At 45.3% G+C, this 6,497-nt stretch overlaps 1 pseudogene; it reads left to right on the top strand.

Annotated features, from left to right (window-relative positions):
• Positions 1–1,292: 1,292 nt before the first annotated feature.
• Positions 1,293–1,410, top strand: LOC126095819 (5S ribosomal RNA; annotated as a pseudogene).
• The last annotated feature ends 5,087 nt before the right edge of the window (positions 1,411–6,497 follow it).

Below are 6,497 nucleotides of genomic sequence, written 5' to 3'. Positions count from 1 at the left end.
ACTCTTGATTGAAGAACTGTGGGTGCAATTGGCACCTGGCCTAGTGCTCGACGAAAGACGCGCGTGGACTGGCGTTGCGATCGCTAAATACTCAGGCCGCTTAGAGGTACAAGAGGAACAAGCTGTGATCACGTGGCCCGTGGAAGCAAACACGTCCGCGGTGGCAGTGAACCCTAGCGGTGGGCTCGTGCTGCCGCGTGCTGGTCTGGTTAGCATGCGTGATTGAAGTTCTGTTATCTGCTGATGCAACCCCTTCCGTGTTAGGCCAGTCGCATATTGTGGATGTGAGGGGGGTTGCAGATCTGCTGGGCGAGCGGCCCTTACACCGCACCCGTAGCTGTGTGAGTGACTCCTTAGGGGACAGAAAGATGCTGAGGGCTCCGTTGTGAACTAACACCGTGTGGTAGAGCAGGTGAAGTTTGACAGCTGAAGCTCGTGCACAAACATAAATATCGCATGACTTGTAAGTTATAGCTACTCAGTCTGCGAACAACACAGTAAACAAGTTATGTCCTTTTTACCAACAATACGACAAATATAGATGTTCAAAGTCAATTGTTCCTCAAAAAGATCAACCGAAGCAAAACAAGATCAACCGTGTTGTGCCATAAAGAAATCTCATAAAACAAAAAAGGGTTAAAGAATTTAGTCACTTGCTACGATACTGACAATGTAAACTACAGATCATCTGTTACGTGGTAATTATTTGTCAGGCTCCCGACGATCTATTCAGCAATATTATCTAAAAATAATACTTTTTTGTCCTTCTGCCACGCATTTCTGATGTAGTAAGTCTCGGATAATTTTCCCCCTTCTTCTTTATTCTCTTTCCTGAATGGCTGGAATAGGTAGCTGTTCCTGCAACCTTTTCAACCACAGGTTTTAATCTGATATTTGCTCCTTCAGTTGACTCTTCCGCCAAAAATTTGGTAGCATTGCTATAATCACACTTGCCTGATTGTGAAGAATTTTTCCTGCGAAAAGACAGCGCCGACGTGTAGTGAAAAGATAGGAACGAGAATACTCTAAGTGTGTAGGTCTGCAGGCGACGGTTAACTGAAATGACCACTCCTCCCCCACCCCACTCCAGGAACGAAATCCTGCTTGCATTCCTGTATATTCCTGGCCACATTCATAGACTTCTAGATTCTACTGGGCACACGAAAACTTTGGGACGTCACGGGTATTATGTTTTTGATTTGCTTGATGAACCTCTACACCAGTTTAAGGACCACCCATGTCGATAGGGTTTCCGCAGTAGACCGATTACCATGAACAGTAACTAAGTTTCAGGCACCGGCCTTGCCGCAGTGGACACACCGGTTCCCGTCAGATCACCGAAGTTAAGCGCTGTCGGGCGTGGCCGGCACTTGGATGGGTGACCATCAGGGCTGCCATGCGCTGTTGCCATTTTTCGGGGTGTACACAGCCTCGTGATGCCAACTGAGGAGCTACTTGACCCAATACTAGCGGATCCGGTCAAAGACAACCATCGTAACGACTGGGAGAGCGGTGTGCTGACCAAATGCCCCTCCTATCTGCATCCTCAGTGAGGACGACACGGCGGTCGGATGGTCCCGATGGGCCACTTGTGGCCTGAAGACGGAGTGCTTTTAAGTAACTTTCACATTTTTACCTTTACCAACAATGACCATTATGCAGCTCCACTACATTCAGTGACCACATTGTAAAGGTGCTGACACATCCGATATTATATTAACCTTCAATAACATGATGACCATGGAATCCTACCCTAAGAAAAAGATTGTTTGAAAAGGTAATAAACGGGATCAGGGGCTGTCCGTCAGATGCTACAGACAAGGTATAACTGAGCGATTGGTGGTATACGAAATGGTGTCAGAAATGTCACAATTAAATGTGCTGAGTAGCTGTAGCCCTGGGGGACGAACTCGGGCACGCATAGTGGTGCACTGCCAACAGTCCTTCTCGAAAACTATTATTGGTTTCTGAAACTGCCAAAATGTTATAAAACGAAAGTTCTGTAGGATCGTGGAGTTATGTGCGTCAGTTAACAGAATATGAAGTTATTAATTTGGAGGGATAGTGAACGCACTGTCAAGTACCAACTGTCACTCAGGAACCTAACGACAGCTGCTATATTATTTTCGAAAACTCACCTGCGTTATGGTCGCTTCTGTAGAAAAATGGCCGACAAAACTGCTTGGAGGGTCCACTCCTTCTCTATATAGTCAGTACATTTCCAGCCGATGGGTAAGTCTCTGTTGTTACTTTCAGTGACTGCTCAGCTTTCCTGTTTCTCTTTTTTGTGGACAGTGCAGAGAGAGAAAGAGTGTGTGTGTGTGTGTGTGTGTGTGTGTGTGTGTGTGTGAGAGAGAGAGAGAGAGACAGAGAGAGAGAGAGAGAGAGAGAGAGAGAGACTCGAGATGGTGCCTTGAGGGACGCCAGAGGGGGTTATGCGATAATAGTGCTGCACGGCCAACAATTCCTATTGTTATTGGCAGCAGATGTTGTATCTATGCTTCATAAACACAAGCAAATGGACTGTAGATTATGACGAAAAAATATGCGCCCTGAAAAAATGTCTGTCGATTAACAAAAGATGACATTATGCATTTCGTTGGATAGAGAAAACGTTGTCAAGTAGTGGTTTATTTAATCTGTGACACAAGGTCGCGCAGGAGGCCTGCACGACTGGGTGTTTGTAACATAGCTTCAGGCCGCCAAACTGTAAGAATCCGATTCTTGTAAAATTTTACTGACGCTTTTCGGCCGTGGCCCGTCAGAAGCACATTAGAAACAAACTTGATACAAGGTATCGTGTCAGCGTGTTAGCAGAGTTAACCCTTGACACTTTGTATCAAGTTTGTTAACAAGTTTTTTTAAGAACGTTTAGCAGTAAATTGATCTAAAACACGAAACTACTTGTATGATATAAATTTTTCAGAAGCATTTTGTAGATTCCAACCAAATTTTCCGATCTATTTTGTATGAGAAGACAGCAGATTTAAGAACTACAGCAATAAATAAATAAGTAAAAAATATGTTTGTTTCTTATATTCTGAAGATGACTCACGCCCCACCCATCATTAAGGCTTTTGTAACAAATAGATACTTGCCATTTAGCGACCTGAAGCAGCGGTATGGGTATGCTCAGTTAAAAGTTCTATTGTCTCTCTGGAATATAATTATAGCTTCTGACGTTATTTCCGAAAACTTGAAAGACTTACCGTCGCTTTTACGGAAAAGTGATTGAAAGAAAATTGCATAGAGGGAGCACTCCGGGCATGGGTGTGTGTGTTTTGTTCTTAGGATAATTTAGGTTAAGTAGTGTGTAAGCTTAGGGACTGATGACCTTAGCAGTTAAGTCCCATAAGATCTCACACACATTTGAACATTTTGAGCACTCCTTTTCTGTACAGACATTTATTATTTATCGCTATTAGAACTGGCTCCACCGCCTTGTGATTCTAAAGTGGCTCGCTATAGTCAATACGTTCTATATTCCCTTTCAGTATGTCACTGAATATACAATATTAAATGTTTTCAGCTGAATTCTCCAGTTTTATTAACAGAAAAATGTAGAAATGAAAGAAAGCAAGAAGAGTGAAGTAGAAGTTAACCACTGCCAAATCCTGTGTTGCTTGGCAGTATTCGAGTCATCTCATTAGAAATTGGATTCCTATGTATGAAAATTTAGTTAAGTGGGAAGTAAATAACTATGTGCTCGAACTGAGCACATTATAGCCGTAATGAACCTACTCAACAGCATATCATTCCACTCATCGTCAACTCTGTCTGAACTTAGAATGTCGAATGAGCTTTCACTATAGAGGGTGTAAGGCGTATAAGGGCTGATATTTCTGATCGCAGCCAGTCAAGGAATATTTTAGGGAATTGGTTTAAAAAAAATTTATTTCAAAGGCCCAGTCAAATCTTTACAGGTGTTCTCCCCGAGTAACTTACGCCGTGCCTACGTGACACAAGTCGCTTGTCTTTCAAAACCGAGGCAGTGCTGTTCAGTTAAAGCTGGTGTCAAGAGACGCCTCGAGCCCTCTGCTGAGACTGATAGCGAATTCACGCCATTGGTTTTAGCCAATAGCGTGCACGGGATACCGATCACGTGTGTGGACGCTGGAGTGTTCGGCGGAGAACACTGTTGCTTCTCTCTCTTGTAATCCAGACCTCAAGCAGAACAGACGTCTTTTCGGAAGGCAGAGCCTTTGGCTCTGCTTTTCACGACCGGCCACCAACGTAAGTTAACATGTACCGCTTCCCCTTCCGTTGCCTATTTCAATTAATTGTTCGACCTCCTAGACTGCCCTAAACCTGGTAACTTCCGACCCTAGGCGCGCCCCTTGTATACCGTACTCGGAAATATATTCTCGTTGTTGTACCTAATTTCCTGTTTCGTCACTTAACGGCAGCCCTTAATGCCCACTCTCTAATCCTGACCTCCTGCGCCCTGTCGTCACGAGGCATATGTAACAACCGCCTCCCCCCTTTCCCAAACCCTGTACACATTTACAAGTGGTGTCAGAAGAGCCCGTATACTCTACACTGGGGACGGTCTACTGAACAAAATTACATCAGTATTTACGTCATCTGCAGACTAATAATTCTGACTATTGCAAGTGGCATGTTTTAGGCTGGTTAATACCTTCAAGTACGTGTGGAACGAGAAAGCCATTAATGTAGCAGGTAAGGTGATGAAGTGTGGATGCATACACGGAGAACGGTTAGCCTGTATTGACAGTGGTAGTCCACTTAATGGTGCAATTACGACTGTGCAGAAAATATTAGGTAGCAAATTACACTACTGGCCATTAAAATTGCTACACCAAGAAGAAATGCAGATGATAAATGGGTATTCATTGGACAAATATATTACAGTACAACTGACATGTGATTACATTTTCACGCAAATTGGGTGCATAGATTCTGAGAAATCAGTACCTAGAACAACCACCTCTGGCCTTAATAACGACCTTGATACGCCTGGGCATTGAGTCAAAACAGCTTGGATGGCGTGTACAGGTACAGCTGCCCATGCAGCTTCAACACGATACCACAGTTCATCCACAGTAGTGAGTGGAGTATTGTGGCGAGCCAGTTGCTCGACCACCATTGACCAGACGTTTTAAATTGGTGAGAGATCTGGAGACTGTGATGGCCAGGGCAGCAGTATCCAGAAAGGCCAGTACAGGACCTGCAACATGCGGTCGTGCATTATCCTGCTGAAATGTAGGGTTTCGCAGGGATCGAATGAAGGGTAGAGCCTCGGGTCGTAACATATCTGAAATGTAACGTCCACTGTTCAAAGTGCCGTCAATGCGAACAAGAGGCGACCGAGACGTGTAACCAATGGTACCCCATACCGTCACGCCAGGTGATGCGCCAGTATGGCGATGACGAATACACGCTTCCAATGTGCGTTCACCGCGATGTCGCCAAACACGGATGCGACCATCAAGATGATGTAAACAGAACCTGGATTCATCCGAAAAAATAACGTTTTGCCATTCGTGCACCCAGGTTCGTCGTCGGGTACACCATCGCAGGCGCTCCTGTCTGTGAAGCAGTGTCAAGGGCAACCGCAGCCATGGTCTCCGAGGTGATAGTCCATGCTGCTGCAAACTTCGTCGAACTGTTCGTGCAGATGGTTGTTGTCTTGCAAACGTCCCCATCTGTTGACTCAGTGATCGAGAGGTGGCTGCACGATCCGTTACAGCGATGCGGATAAGATTCCTGTCATCTCGACTGATAGTTATACGAGGCCTTTGGGATCCAGTACGGTGTTCCGTATTACCCTCCTGAACCCACCGATTCCATATTCTGCTAACAGTTATTGGATCTCGACCAACGCGGGCAGCAATGTCGCGATACGATATACCGCAATGGCGATAGGCTACAATCCGACCTTTATCAAAGTCGGAAAAGTGATGGTACGCATTTCTCCTCCTTACACGAGGCATCACAACAACGTTTCACCAGGCAACGCCGGTCAACTGCTGTTTGTATATGAGAAATCGGTTGGAAACTTTCCTCATGTCAGCACGTTGTAGGTGTCGCCACCGGGGCCAACCATGTGTGAATGCTCTGAATAGCTAATCATTTGCATATCACAGCATCTTCTTCCTGTCGGTTAAATTTCGCGTCTGTAGCAGGTCATCTTCGTGGTGTAGCAATTTTAATGGCCAATAGTGTATATGTCGTGTTCGTGGGAAGACCGTACGACGCAGAGAAAAAACAACTAACCCACTGTTGTCAGTACATATTAAGGACCACATATAAAAATATCAGCACTTATACCCGTTGAATCCTGTATAGCCAGCGCAGTTGCAGCGTATGGGTAAACATTCAGGCCCATTTTCAATGATTGCTCACATTTTTTGTTTCCATCTGCCTGTTTTGTAGTGTGTGTAGAGAGGGCCCTAGGACGGTGCCTTGAGGGACAGCGCAGCGCGCGCAGTGGCTGCTGCGGCCCCACTCGCCAGCTGGCCACTTCCCACGGCAGA

This window comes from Schistocerca cancellata, chromosome 8, assembly GCF_023864275.1.
Source record: "Schistocerca cancellata isolate TAMUIC-IGC-003103 chromosome 8, iqSchCanc2.1, whole genome shotgun sequence".
NCBI classification, from domain to species: Eukaryota; Metazoa; Arthropoda; class Insecta; order Orthoptera; family Acrididae; genus Schistocerca; species Schistocerca cancellata.
Note: the sequence above shows the minus strand (reverse complement) of the source record. Positions and strands in the feature narration are given on the sequence as shown.